The following is a 14,758-nucleotide window of genomic DNA, read 5'->3' on the forward strand; positions in this document are numbered from 1 at the left end:
ACAAAAGTTAACGTTAGTAAAATCTCTATGGATGTTATATAAGCCTTTTGGGAAGTAGCTCTAATCAGAATGTTTTGGGAAATAGGTGGGCTCTTTTAAAATATCCCAATTCATGACATGTGGTTGAGGCCATCTGTAGCCAAAGCTGCAGTTCCTTCATAACCTTATCTCTTCAGTTGGACTTTTGAATGAGGTTTTTTAACAATAGAGAAGAAATTGCATCATACTTCTTTTATAAATTCTTCGGTACCATTAATGTGTGGCTAACGATATTTTACTAAGTAAATGTTGAATGAAAGCTCTTTCTACCTTGCAAATACAAGTAAAATAATTTTTATCTCCATAACCATAGAGTATATATACGGGTGTATATGTATATGTAAAGGAAGGGAGTGGGAATAGGGGGTGACCTGTGTCTCCCCTCAAGTTTCCAGAGGAGGAAATATACTTAGATTTGACACACCTGTCACAAATACAGGAAATTAATGAATTGTGAAACCATTTTAGTTATGACATATTTATGCTTCTTAAGTAATTGTGGTATTTTTGTAGTTTTGAAGAATTACTTGTCTGTGCTTATTTAACATATTTATATGTTAGGATAATGAATTCAGATTATTTAGTTTAGGAGAATACATAAATATGTTGATGTCCATTTTCACATTGTGCTAATTGTGATTTGTATAATCAATTTCTGGTTTTCCTCATTAATCTGAGAGATCAAATTATAGACTGTGGATTAATAAAACAAGTAATGATTATCTTCTTTATTAAAACACAGATTAGCTCATTTTTACTTAGTGAAAGTGTCCTTCCACTCCTAGTTCATGTTGATTCAATAAACAAATCAGAAAGACAGCAATAAACAAGTGGCAAAATAGTTGAAACAAAGCCATGTGATTATAATTTGATTTTTTAATTCTGTGTTCATGAGTCATGCTGTAGGGAGATTTTCTGTAAAGCATTAAGTCTATACTGTTTGAAAATCTGGCTCTATAAATCAGAGTATTCAGAATATGCTGAGGGGCTGGAGAAGGACAATTTTCATGAGACTCTGTTACTTCCATCTAGATCTTCCTCTTGATTTGCTTAATATTTCATTTGAATAAAGCATTCTGGGGGAAAAGGTTTAAAGCATTATGTAAGTATGCTTGTATTCAACAGGAGTTATGAACAGAAGATATTCAAGGTTTTAAAAGAACCACTCAAGAAGATCTGAAACTACATTCTGCATGTCTTCTGAGATCAATTCTGCAGGATGCAAATAAAATGACAAATCTCGATTGAGGAAATCAGCGATAAGTAAGTAAGCTCACTCTTATCTTCCAGTGTTGTCATGGATATGTAGTGAGTAAAATGTGCCTTTTTGCTTGTTATCTATTGATGTCAAAAGCTATGGTATTGCAAGTGATTTTTCTCATGGCCTTCTATTCAATAACTTTCTCAGTCTTCAGTGTAAGCCAGTGGCAAGATACAAAGAAGCTCACAGGGGTGAGATAGTATTGACACTGTTTAGGTATAATGGAAGGACACAGTTTTTGGAAGCGTCGTCATGCACCAAATAGCCATATCCTCTTGGGTCATTGGTGACTGAGGTCTGAAACAGTGCATTGTACAGCATGGTGTCTTAGCTTACTTCTAGCTCTAAATTTCTTTAGTTCCTAGATAAGCTGGAATGAGATTACCAGTGATGGGTTTTGGACACTGTTATGCAATATATGTCAATCATATCCAAACTGTCAGGCTTAGTATCCACCAATCAAGTATCTATGTTTGTTTAAGGATTTCACTGTTCTTTTTCTTTTTTTTTGTTTAACTTGGGTGATGAGCTGAAATGATTTGGTACTGAGGAGGGTGAAATGGAGTATTGTGAGACTGCTGACCTCTAAACTCCTCTCAGATTATCCAAGAGAGAGAAAAACCCAAAAGTCAATAGTAATGATAATGGCTAGTGGGGAAGAGAATCTATTATAAAATCTCTGACATTTTCTAGTACCCAGGTGTCCTGGGGCAAGGTGATGTTGAAGTCCCTCCTTGGCCAGTTAGATAAAAGACTCTAGTTGCAGAGTCAGCATTAGCTCAGTAGCTTTCCCATGACCTTAATTGTGCTTCAGTTCTGATCATTGGTCACCTTCAAGGCTTAGGGGGTTAGAAGCAACCTGTTATAACAGTCCATGGGCACTGCGTTCTCTCTGATGGTTCTATATAAGTTGTCCATATCTTCATAAATTATCCCTTTATTGTATTCCCTCAAATTTCCCTACTTGCGTGTGTTATCTGTTCTGCTGATGCTGATATTGAACAGTGAGGTTGAGAAAGGATGACTTTTACTCATAAGGTCCAGATTCCCAATTGAGGTGTTGATTTGGGTAAAAAAAATCACACTTAAGGAAGAACAAGTGGTATTACCAGGTATACTAAGCTGAAGATGGAACTCAAAGATGTTTGGTACTGATCCCTAGAAACTGGGACTGTTATTTTATATGGTAAGAAATTTGAAGGTGTGATTAAGCTAGGTATCTTGAGATGGGATGGTTATCCTGAATTATCCAGGTAAGTCTAATGTAATCACAAGTTCTTATAAGATGGGAAAGGAGGAGGGTTAGAGTTTGAGAAAGTGGTGTACAAACGGAGGCAGAGGATATGTGATGCTACTGCAAGAAGTGGAGCTTGAACCAAAGAAGACAGGACAATCTCTAGATGCTGCTCCTGCAGAAGGCATGCTGACAGCTTGATTTTAGAGCTTCTGACCTCCAGAACTGTAAGTAATACATTTGTGTTGTTTTGATCCACTAAGTTTGCAGTGATACATTACAGCTGTAATCAGATCAGATCAGATCAGTCACTCAGTCGTGTCTGACTCTTTGCGACCCCATGAATCGCAGCACGCCAGGCCTCCCTGTCCATCACCAACTCCTGGAGTTCACTGAGACTCATGTCCATTGAGTCAGTGATGCCATCAAGCCATCTCATCCTCTGTCGTCCCCTTCTCCTCCTGCCCACAATCCCTCCCAGCATCAGAGTCTTTTCCAATGAGTCAACTCTTCGCATCAGGTGGCCAAAGTACTGGAGTTTCAGCTCTAGCATCATTCCTTCCAGAGAAATCCCAGGGCTATTCTCCTTCAGAATGGACTGGTTGGATCTCCTTGCAGTCCAAGGGACTCTCAAGAGTCTTCTCCAACACCACAGTTCAAAAGCATCAATTCTTCGGAGCTCAGCCTTCTTCACAGTCCAACTCTCACATCCATACATGACCACAGGAAAAACCATAGCCTTGACTAGACGAACCTTTGTTGGCAAAGTAATGTCTCTGCTTTTGAATATTGCTATCTAGGTTGGTCATCACTTTCCTTCCAAGGAGTAAGCGTCTTTTAATTTCATGGCTGCAGTCACCATCTTCAGTGATTTTGGAGCCCAGAAAAATAAAGTCTGACACTGTTTCCACTGTTTTCCCATCTATTTCCCATGAAGTGATGGGATCGGATGCCATGATCTTCCTTTTCTGAATGTTGAGCTTTAAGCCAACTTTTTCACTCTCCACTTTCACTTTCATCAAGAGGCTTTTGAGTTCCTCTTCACTTTCTGCCATAAGGGTGGTGTCATCTGCATATCTGAGGTTATTGATATTTCTCCCGGCAATCTTGATTCCAGCTTGTGTTTCTTCTAGTCCAGCGTTTCTCATGATGTACTCTGCATAGAAGTTAAATAAACAGGGTGACAATATACAGCCTTGATGGACTCCTTTTCCTATTTGGAACCAGTCTGTTGTTCCATGTTTAGTTCTAACTGTTGCTTCCTGACCTGCATACAGATTTCTCAAGAGGCAGATCAGGTGTTCTGGTATTCCCGTCTCTTTCAGAATTTTCCACAGTTTCTTGTGATCCACACAGTCAAAGGCTTTGGCATAGTCAATAAAGCAGAAATAGATATTTTTCTGGAACTCTCTTGCTTTTTCCATGATCCAGTGGATGTTGGCAATTTGATGTCTGGTTCCTCTGCTTTTTCTAAAACCAGCTTGAACATCAGGAAGTTCATGGTTCACATATTGCTGAAGCCTGGCTTGGAGAATTTTGAGCATTACTTTACTAGCATGTGAGATGAGTGCAATTGTGCAGTAGTTTGAGCATTCTTTAGCATTGCCTTTCTTTGGGATTGGAATGAAAACTGACCTTTTCCAGTCCTGTGGCCACTGCTGAGTTTTCCAAATTTGCTGGCATATTGAGTGCAGCACTTTCACAGCATCATCTTTCAGGATTTGGAATAGCTCAACTGGAATTCCATCACCTCCACTAGCTTTGTTCGTAGTGATGCTTTCTAAGGCCCACTTGACTTCACATTCCAGAATGTCTGGCTCTAGGTCAGTGATCATCCATCGTGATTATTTGGGTTGTGAAGATCTTTTTTTACAGTTCTTCCATGTATTCTTGCCATCTCTTCTTAATATCTTCTGCTTCTGTTAGGTCCATACCATTTCTGTCCTTTATCGAGCCCATGTTTGCATGAAATGTTCCTTTGGTATCTCTGATTTTGTTGAAGAGATCTCTAGTCTTTCCCATTCTGTTGTTTTCCTGTATTTCTTTGCATTGATCGCTGAAGAAGGCTTTCTTATCTCTTCTTGCTATTCTTTGGAACTCTGCATTCAGATGTTTGTATCTTTCCTTTTCTCCTTTGCTTTCTGCATCTCTTCTTTTCACAGCTATTTGTAAGCCCTCCCCAGACAGCCATTTTGCTTTTTTGCATTTCTTTTCTATGGGAATGGTCTTGATCCCTGTCTCCTGTACAATGTCACGAACCTCATTCCATAGTTCATCAGGCACTCTATCTATCAGGTCTAGGCCCTTAAATGTATTTCTCACTTCCACTGTATAATCATAAGGGATTTGATTTAGGTCATACCTGAATGGTCTAGTGGTTTTCCCTACTTTCTTCAATTTAAGTCTGAATTTGGCAATAAGGAGTTCATGGTTTGAGCCACAGTCAGCTCCTGGTCTTGTTTTTGCTGACTGTATAGAGCTTCTCCATCTTTGGCTGCAAAGAATATAATCAAACGAATATACCGGAGAATGAGATCAACAGTTGGTTAGTTTTCACAGAAGTATTCACTTAATTTAAAAACCTTTTAGACATGTACAAAAATAGAATAGCATAATGATGTCTTCTGTTATTATTTTAAAAAAAATTCTAACATCTCCTAAGACTCAACCTCTCTTCATTTGTGGTATTTATAATTTTATATTTATTTATATATATGCATGTGTGTATGTATGTTTTGTATTTTGGTTTTCCAGCGTCTGAACCACTTTGCCGTGTTTTGAAGACTTTCCCACGTTATGTATTCTTGGTAGGGGTAGAACCTACCTCCTAGTATCAAGGCTGGAAGTCCCAGGTATTTCATTTCCCAACATTCCTGGTTACAGGGCTACACGCCTAAGCCCTAGACTCTATCACGTAGATGTGCTCTGCCATTCCTTAGAATCAGCCACAGGGATGGCAATTGCAAGTGGAGTTCTCAGCAGTGGCCACAGAGAATTGCATCAAGACTGAGTTTCTCTGTGACCCAGAATTTTTTTCACTGCACCAGGTGTGCTGAATGACTGAGAGTTTCGTTGTTAGATATATACCTTCGAGCCCAAATTTTCCAGATTCTGAATGATTCTGACAAATTTTCTTTGTCCTTAAATCAGCCTGAGTTGGTGTATGGGTTTGTGTCCCTTGAAGCTAAGAACCTGGTTACTACATACTTTTCTGTTCTGCCACCCTCAGTGTGTCAGCTTTCACTTCAGGCAAGGATTCCTTTGACTAGCTGTAACTGTGGCCAGAAGTGGAGGCAGACACGCTGACCCCCACAAGGGGAAGGAATCACCTATATTTATGTTTCTCTCTTAGGAACGGAGGCCGCTTTACCTCCAAGCCTCTTAGCAGTTTTTTCTCTCACCCCACACCTGGTGCTGGTACGTAATACCAGTCAAATCACTTTGTCAGCCACAAATAAAGTTTTTCTGAAGAGTAAATAAGACAATGTGTGTAAAGCTTTTCACCCTGTACCTGGCACATCAGAAGCTTTCAAATGACTTCCAATTCTCATAACAAAATCCCTTGGGGAGTTTTGTAGCATCCTTGTAACTCAGGATTCACCTCGGATTTACTGAAATGCAATATTTAGATTCAGGGCCTAGTTATCAATATTTTATTAACTTCCTCAGAACATTTTCAATATATCCTTGGTTAAGTATCACCAGAGATTAATGATTGTAGCATTTGCCCTGAGGTGTTTATCCAGGTGTTCTATCCTTCTACCTATGTGAAATTTCCCACTACCGCTGTCTCTTAGGTTATGGGTTAATGTTAAATGGTTGGTCAATTTAAGGACTAATTAGTAAGAGATATCTGTCTTCCTAAACACCGGAGAAAATAAAGGCTCGAGCTGCCTTAGACCGGGCTGTTTGCTGCCGCTCTGTGAAAAGTGGATTGTGTTTCTGTTTCTTCTGAGTTACTCAGCTTAGTGGTTTTTGACTAAACTGGTACCTTTTTAACTGGCTGACATTACTGTTCAGGGTTTTACCTGAAGATCTAGTGCAGGGGCCTGGTATGGGGAATTGTAGCACCAGCTGAAAAAAAATGCATTTAACTGTGTATGCTTTAGGGCAGGATAACCCTATACTTACTGTGATCACTAAATAAGTAAAAGAGGTGATTACAATCAGTGAAAAGAGAAAGAAGATGAAAATGGATACAATGACAAAAGCAATCACATCAAAGGCTCTCTAGTTTGGAGATAATATGCTTATGTGGAGGGCAACAAATGTTCACACAGGGGTTGTGGAATATTCAGGATAGAAGTCAGGGTGTGAGTTAGGGGTTAGTTAGTTAATAGGAAATGGGTACAGTAATCCTAAACAGCTTTATTAAATTTTTAAAGTTAAAAATGAAGCAAGATAAGGTGATTATTTGAGAAGTAAGAGGAAGCGTCTCCCCCCACCCGACCCCTTCTGCACGCCCTCCCCCCCTTAACATGTGAGAAGCTTAAGGAAATTTAAAGCTCCTGACAAGGATTCCTTAGAGTGGTACGAATGGCAGATACAGAATATCAAAGGAATTATTTTTAGTAAAGTTCTGGTAATGGTTGGAGGAGCAGGGCTATCAAGTACCTGCGGAGGAGTGAGTCTTAGCTGGGAGCAAGAGAACCTCGCCTCAGGTCACTGTGTAAGAATGCTCTTAGATTTTCTGTTTTATGTGAAGTTGAGGGAGTGTCTCCATGGCAGTTTATATTTTCTCTGTGAGGCAGAGCGAGGGATCGTTTGCTGAGACTAAAGGGAGAGGGAGGGAAAACTTGAGATTTCAAGATGCTGGAGAAACTCTGAAATATTTTTAGGGTGATGGGGAAAATGTTAACCAAAGAAAGGTGTCTGGTTTAAAGCTTGTGTTGAGGGCTCAGGTGAGCTGAGGGCCATATGTTTGTGGTGACATCAATTTTGCCCATCACCTGTTGGGTGATTTCTTCCAGCAGGACTCAGGTCCCAGGGGACAGGCAATCAGAGAGGTATATTGGGTTCATGCAGTTTTGAGGAAAGAATAAAAGGCTGAATTTAGGGTGTTGAAATGATGTAATGTAAGCAGGGTAAGGAAAGGCCTGAAAAGTGGAGCAGGCAAAAGAACAAGAAGAAAGAGGAAGCTCTGCTGCGGCCCAAGGGGAGATAGCTCTGCAGCAAGAAATGTGGAAAACTGTAGTTGGAGGGTGAAATACTCGAATCCATGATTTTGCTGGTGATAACCAGATTCACAATGTGCTTATGGGAATGAGTGGCTGAGGGTGTCATTAAAGATGAGGCGGTCAAGAAACCAAGTGTTCATGATGTTGTACCTTCAATTTTCCTGAGATTATGTAAGAATTGGGCTGGAAGTGAGGATTGCTAGAAAAGACCAACTGGAAACTTTTCAGCAAATGAGGTGAAAGTTCTCGATGATAGGTAGATGACAGCAAATAGGAAGGTGGGAGCATGTTTTAGTAAAAAAAAAAAAAAAAAATGTGAGCCTCAGAGGAGCAGGAGTTTCAATAAAAGTAATAGTCTGGAAGTGGAAATAAGGAGCATGGATGACTCTGAATCACTGCTGGGCTCCAAGGGAGGGTGAGGATTAACAGCCCCCTCTTGATAGCTATTTGTTAAGTGTACCGGTTGTCCACACCTGAATCCACAGTAAAACTCTTGGCGGCTCTGTCACCTCAACATTCAATCTTGCCTCAAGCCTTGCTGATTCTATTTCCTGAATCTGTTTAATCACAGTGCCACAACTTCTGGGACACTTTTTTTTTTTTCCCTGAATTACTTTAGCAGCCTTCTGAGTAGTATCTACATGTAGACTTTCTCTGTTCCATTCTCCACAGCTACAGTCAGGGTGGTATTCCAAAAAGACAAATCCCATCATGTTACTAATCAGCTTAAAGCTATCTGTGGCTTTAAGATATGTGAGATATTTTAGTCTTATTTTTGGTATTAAGTCTTTCATATCTAGTGTGTGTCTTACATGTACAACTCAATTCAGTTTGGACTTAGCACATTTCAAGCGTTCAATAGCCATAAAAGACTAAAGGCAACCATATTGGATAGTTACACTCTTTAAACCAATATGCCAACTCTTACCTCACCTGGCTCCAAAAATAGTTTCTTTTTGGCCTTTTTCCCCTCTTACTCTTTGTCCAGCCTTATTAAATTCTGTGCTGTCAGAACTCTCACTTTTGTACTTGTGGTTCCCTGCTGGAATTTATTTATTTTTTCAGGGTATTTTAGCTTACATTTTCTAGAATATGAGTCTGAAGCAAAGATAGTGAGTTCCTCCTTTATTAGAGACTTTACCTTCAGGGAACTGAAGTGAGGGACAAGGAGGGTGAAGCAGAGATGGAAAGAGAGAGAGTCAGAAAAGGCTGTGAGATGGAGTTTTTGTTCAGGAACCCGATTGCTCAAAAACTGACTCCTTCCAGAACAGCCCATAGGCTTGAAGAGGAGGAAATCTTTATTCACAATTCTTTCTTTTTCACTGGTCAAATGTTCACCTCACCTGTTTTTAAATCCCTCACACTTCAGGTTGCACATAAGTAGTCACTGATCGAGTTCTGAGGGATCAGCAGGGAAGCCCTGGGGTGAGAGCTGAGACCCAGGCAAGGCTGAGCTGAAGCAGTTCGAGGCTGGCTGCCAAGAGCTGGTCATCTCTGTGGCAACTGGAATAAGAACTGGGTGAGGTTGAGAGCATCTGAAATTGTGCATAAGAGTCAGTCAGTAAGCTCTACTTATCTCACAGGGATCAACTTACATGTTATGTCCACAGGATAGATTTCCTTGATTCTAAAACAAAATTAGGTCCTTCTAATATGTTCTCATGGTCTCCTTCACTTACTCTCCTCTAATAAAACATCGTATTTTTAAAAATTGTAAATTGTAGTATTGATGACTTGTCTTTCCCATAAAATTCTAAGTTCTCTGAAGTCAGTTTCATGACTATCTTTTACCATGAGATTCCTACCACCTGTCTTGTAGTACTTCACACATCTCTCTCTCTGATACAGTGAAAGTCTTCAATAAGTACTTGTAGCATGAATGAATGAACAAATGAATGAAAAGTTCGAGTTGGTAAAACATCGTTTTTTTTTTTCTTTTTCAGAGCAGGCCTCTTTGTCAGAAGTACTTTTAGAATATAAGCTGATCACTAAAGGTTAGCTTGCTTTGTTCAGCCTTTCATGGGCTGTCAGGCTGTAATCCAGGATAATGACATGGGTGGGTGGTTCACTCTGACCAATGAGACTTTGCATGCCTTTAGGTTCACTTGTCTTGCAAATTAGATTTGTCAGGTTAGAACTTCAAATGAAAGTGCTCTCTCTCTTTTTTAAACTACTGCTTTTTGGCACAGTCTAATGAGAGCCGTAACTCCTGAGTTGTTGCTTCAGCATTTGTATTTGATATGAAAGAAATTGAAAGCTGAGATGAAACCTCAGGACTCCAGAACAGTAGGTCTGTCAGGCAGCCCTCCCAGCCCTGTTCTTAGCTGTGTCTTCAATGAGAAAAGGCTGCGACTATGGCATTGTGCCTGGTGCCGAAAGCTTGGGTAAAGGAGATGTCATGAAGGGAAACAGCATCAACCTTCATTCTGAACTTTTTTGTGCCATCTTCAGTCAGCTTCTGTCATAGGAAAGTGGTGCTGTCTGCTAATGACCTTCCCACCTGGGGACCCCATCATGAGTGATGTCCTTGATGCCAGCTCGCACATTCTAGCTAATTCCAGACCTATTAAATATTCAGTATCTTTCTGAGAACCAATTACACGAATGGGAGACATAAAATAGAACTTGCCTTTACCCAAGGAGTCATTCAGCCAGAATTTTTATGACAAATAAGGGACTGGAAACTAAGCAAAATAGTGAGAGCTTTTAAATGCATAAAGTGATCAAATCTGAAATTGCCCGATTCTCACCTTATTCTAGAGAGGACTAACTTATGAAGAAATCACTTGTTTAAATTGGTAGCTTTCATTTGCCCAGCAAGGGTATTGTATTTTATTGTTCTCTAGATATTTTGAATTTTAAATCAAGACAACAAAAACAAATTTAAAAATATACTGAAAGTAATGATAAAAATTATTGAACTTTTTTCTGAATGCTATAGAAAACTGAGAGTTTGTAAAGTGGGAGTCACTTCCTACTTCATGGATGGAATGAGCAGGTGACAGTCATCACAAAAATAAAGTGTAGATAGATTATAGGACTTAAAGTTTTATAAGCAAGTATTAAGTTATTGAGTTGGAAAATCTTTCCTTTTTCACTAGATCATCAGGACTGAAAAGTCTAACTATAAGCACTGAACAAACATGCCCGCCCAGACTCAGCCATTTAGCAGGTGCTCGATAAACATTATTGACCAGTTTAGTGGTGCAATGAACTTGTTTATAAAAAATAGCCTGAAAAGGAAATTCCCAGATAATGATTTCAGTTGTTAACAGTGTTTTTGTCTGTAATAGTTTTATGAAATCTTAATCAAGGCAGACTTGCTAATGAACTTCCTGTTCAGGACGTTCTCATGGACAACAAGTAAGAGTTGAAAAGATAATAAATCCCCATTTTAATATTCGTTGTCACACACTGAAAAAGTCTCATCCTTTGGTTTTTAAGAGAAAATGCATTTTTCCTCCAGAAGGAAAATGTATTTTATTTTTAAGAGAGATATTTTTTACGTAGTAAAAGTTTGGGATACAAACACATCTTTGGGACTTAGAGGCAGGTTATTGACTTAGAGCCTCCTGTCTGACATTCTCTGCCATGGGAGGCTTGTTTTTGTGCAATAGGTAAAATGAAAAGTTCATTGTGAATGTATCAGAACATGTCAAGTGCCTATTTTGGATTCTGTTTCGCACATGGTTGATATTTAATAAGTACTGTTTATGGTTGTGATAGATGATTACAATCTATCATATGGCAGGAGGAGAAAAAGAACCAAAACGTTCTGCCCTCTGTCATTCACTCCATGTGACACTTGCTGATTGTAACGCTCCCATTTCCTTTGCACTGAGCAGGTGCTGTGGGCCTTGTGAGCATGCCAGGATGTGATCAGCGCAGCTATGTTAGGAGAGGGTCTTTCTCTATTGCTTTGTGAATGAGAGGGCTACTTGGAGAGTGAGACTCACCATGGGCACAGGGCCAGGAAAGAGCAGAGCATAGCCTGATTCTGGAGATTTCAAATGTAGATACTGGATTGTATCTCTGGAGATTCTGTGTCAGTAATTCTGCATTTTTAACAAGTTTTCCTGGAAGATTTTGGAATGAAGGCCACATGTGAAAATTGCTCAGTCATGTCGGATTCTTTGTGACCCCATGGACTCTGCAGTCCATGGAATTCTCCAGGCCAGAATACTAGAGTAGGTAGCCATTCCCTTCTCCAGGGGGTCTTCCCAACCCAGGGATCAAATCCAAGTCTCCCACATTGCAGGTAGATTCTTTACCAGCTGAACTATGAGTTAAAGTGGTCTAATTATCTGATCATTTATTTATTAATTAAATATCACTGAGGTTCTATTATACAGTAAGCATATAGAATGCAAATGTTAGACTAGCGACATTTAGATGCTCCTCTCTTGGTGTTTTGGGGTCTGTAATCTCCATAGTGAGAGAGAAAAGTTATTTTAAGCCAGCAGCATTCTGTTAGATCCTAGAGTATTAATAGCAATATCAGTTGTACCCACCTGATTCATATGTCTTTTTATTTTATATCTGGAGGACTTTTTCTAAACGAAGACAACTAAAAGCTATATTTAAATAACTTTATGAATAGGTTTCTGATGACTCACATCAAGTTTTCTTGATCCAAGCTCTGTTAAGAGAATGTCTAATTGCATTCAGAATAATCTGAATCAGACCACTTCTGTAGATCTGACTCAGAGAACAGTCTGTTGTATTTAGAGCTGATTTTCTTTCCTGGCTTTGTCCAATGTTGCTAATTTGGCATTTCTAGTTTTATACCCGTTTGCTCAGGTATATAACATCTTGGAGATTTTAGTCTCATTCTTTGTTTCTGTTTACTGAGAGTTGTCTTTAAACACGATCCCTTAGGCCCTCAGGATCCTACCACCAAGTGATGACTTAAGAGTGGCCTTTTCTGCTCTTTCTACCTCTGCTTTAGAGCCGAGTGCATGGTGCATCCCCTGGGTGTACTTCCCACACACACTCTCTCTTCTCTGCCTAGGATGACATGAAGGGCCAGGTCCTCTCCATCCTAAGACTTCAGGGTCACCTTGTTGCTCCCTGTGTTATTCAGTAAACATTCTTATGCCTGAAGAGAAGTTAAAGCTCAAAAGTTATGGGCTATATCACTACAGTAAAATCTAACATCTTTGAAACATGTTATTTTCCATTACCAAGAAACATGTAAGTGGGAATATATAGATTTAAACTAGCTTGTCATTTTTAGGAAAAGTTTTTGTCTGTTCCAAGAGGAGCATTAAATTGCCTTAGATTTTACTTTCTATTTTCTTATCCAGAGAGATGTCATTGAGATTCATTGGTCCCTGAATCAATGTATACATTTCTTTACTTTACATTTCCCCACTGCATCTTCTGGAATAGTCTCCACACCAAAGACACTCACAAATTTTATTGACCCACTGACCGACTCTTTGGAACATGACACAGGCTGACAGATGTTTTACCAGCCATCTTGGGATTGTATACCACTGACAGAAATTATTAACTTGCAGGAATCAATAGCTGGAGTGTGCCATAAGCATTTACTTTCAAGCATAGGTTTTTATTGAGAGGAATTACATGAATTTACTTCAGATGGAGGAACAATTTACTTTTCATTACTTTATTTTATAAACATGAACTTTATAGTTTTCATTGCCATCTTTTTATTGCTTCAAAACACACGTTTTATGTGCTACTGACACAAAATTAGCTGCACTCCCAGTTGCCTAGTGCCCTAAAGCTCAATGAATTTGAGACAGACTACTAAGATTTTCTGATCTCTTCTTCAAACTTCTTTACCATGAAGAATGGGGGGTAGTATTAGAAGAATGAACACAGGTAATTTTTCTTCTTTCTTAAGGGAAAAGAAGTTTTCCATAAATTATCATCTGAAAAAATAAATAATTCTAGGTAAGATTTTAGAATCAACAATTAAAGAAATGGGTTGGTGAACAGCCAGCATAGAAAGCAAGGATTCAATGTTCAGAAGAAACATTATCAAACTAACCCAATTTACTTCTTTGTAGGGTTATTAAATCAGTAGCTTAGGGGAATGTACAAAACCATGTATCTGAGCTAAAGCAAGGCATTGGCCAAGTCTTTCAAGATACCTTTGGGTTAATGTGGTTGATTTAGCTGAGTGTTAAGGATATTAGGTGAATGCTTGAAAGGCTGTACCCATTAGGCAGTTCTCATAAAGGCATGCTTTATGATTCTGTCCTTAGCCCTACTAAATTCATTTTTTAATGACTGACAGAGGCAATGCAATATAATGCAGTTATAGTGACTAGGGCTCAGACTGAGATCAAATCCTGCTTCTACCACTTCTTGGAATGCCATCTTGGGCAAGTTACTGAATCTTTGTAAGCCACAGTATCCTCATCCTTAAAATGGTGATAGTGACTGCCTCATTGAATTCTTGTGAAGGTTAAGTGGGATAAATAATGTGAGGCAGTGTCAAAGCATGCTCAGAAATGTTAGTTATTGCTGTTAATTTGGATATGGGTATAGAATGCTCAGTCATCAAACTTGAGAGTAGAATAAATTAGAAGAAAGAGAATAGATATTGCATGGCAGGACCCTGACTGATGGCAGATGTCTGCATTTGTACTCTTGCCCCCTCTCCTTAAATCCCAGTATCCCCGTGGGTGACATTTAACAATGTGAGGTATTATCAGGAATTCTTTTAAGGTCCTAGATGCATATCCCAAAACTCAAACAACTGAGTGTATATGAGTATATATGTAGGATATATAAAAAAGTATATGTAGGATATATAAAAAAGGATATGTAAGAAAGATGTGTAAGAATTCTAATTACCAGAAAGTTCAATAGAAGTGAGGAGTATGGTATAGTCACAAATAAATGAGCAGTAATACAACTTAAGGCCACATTAACACAAGTTGCTTCCTAGGTGTGGAAACACAAAAGTTACTAGTTACACCACTCAAAGTGTTCTACTTCCTTCTTGACCACCGTAGTTTAAGTGACAGATAATCTGGAGTGTGTTCATAGAGTAGTGGCTGAAATGGCAAA

This window comes from Bos javanicus, chromosome 21, assembly GCF_032452875.1.
Source record: "Bos javanicus breed banteng chromosome 21, ARS-OSU_banteng_1.0, whole genome shotgun sequence".
Classification (NCBI taxonomy): Eukaryota; Metazoa; Chordata; class Mammalia; order Artiodactyla; family Bovidae; genus Bos; species Bos javanicus.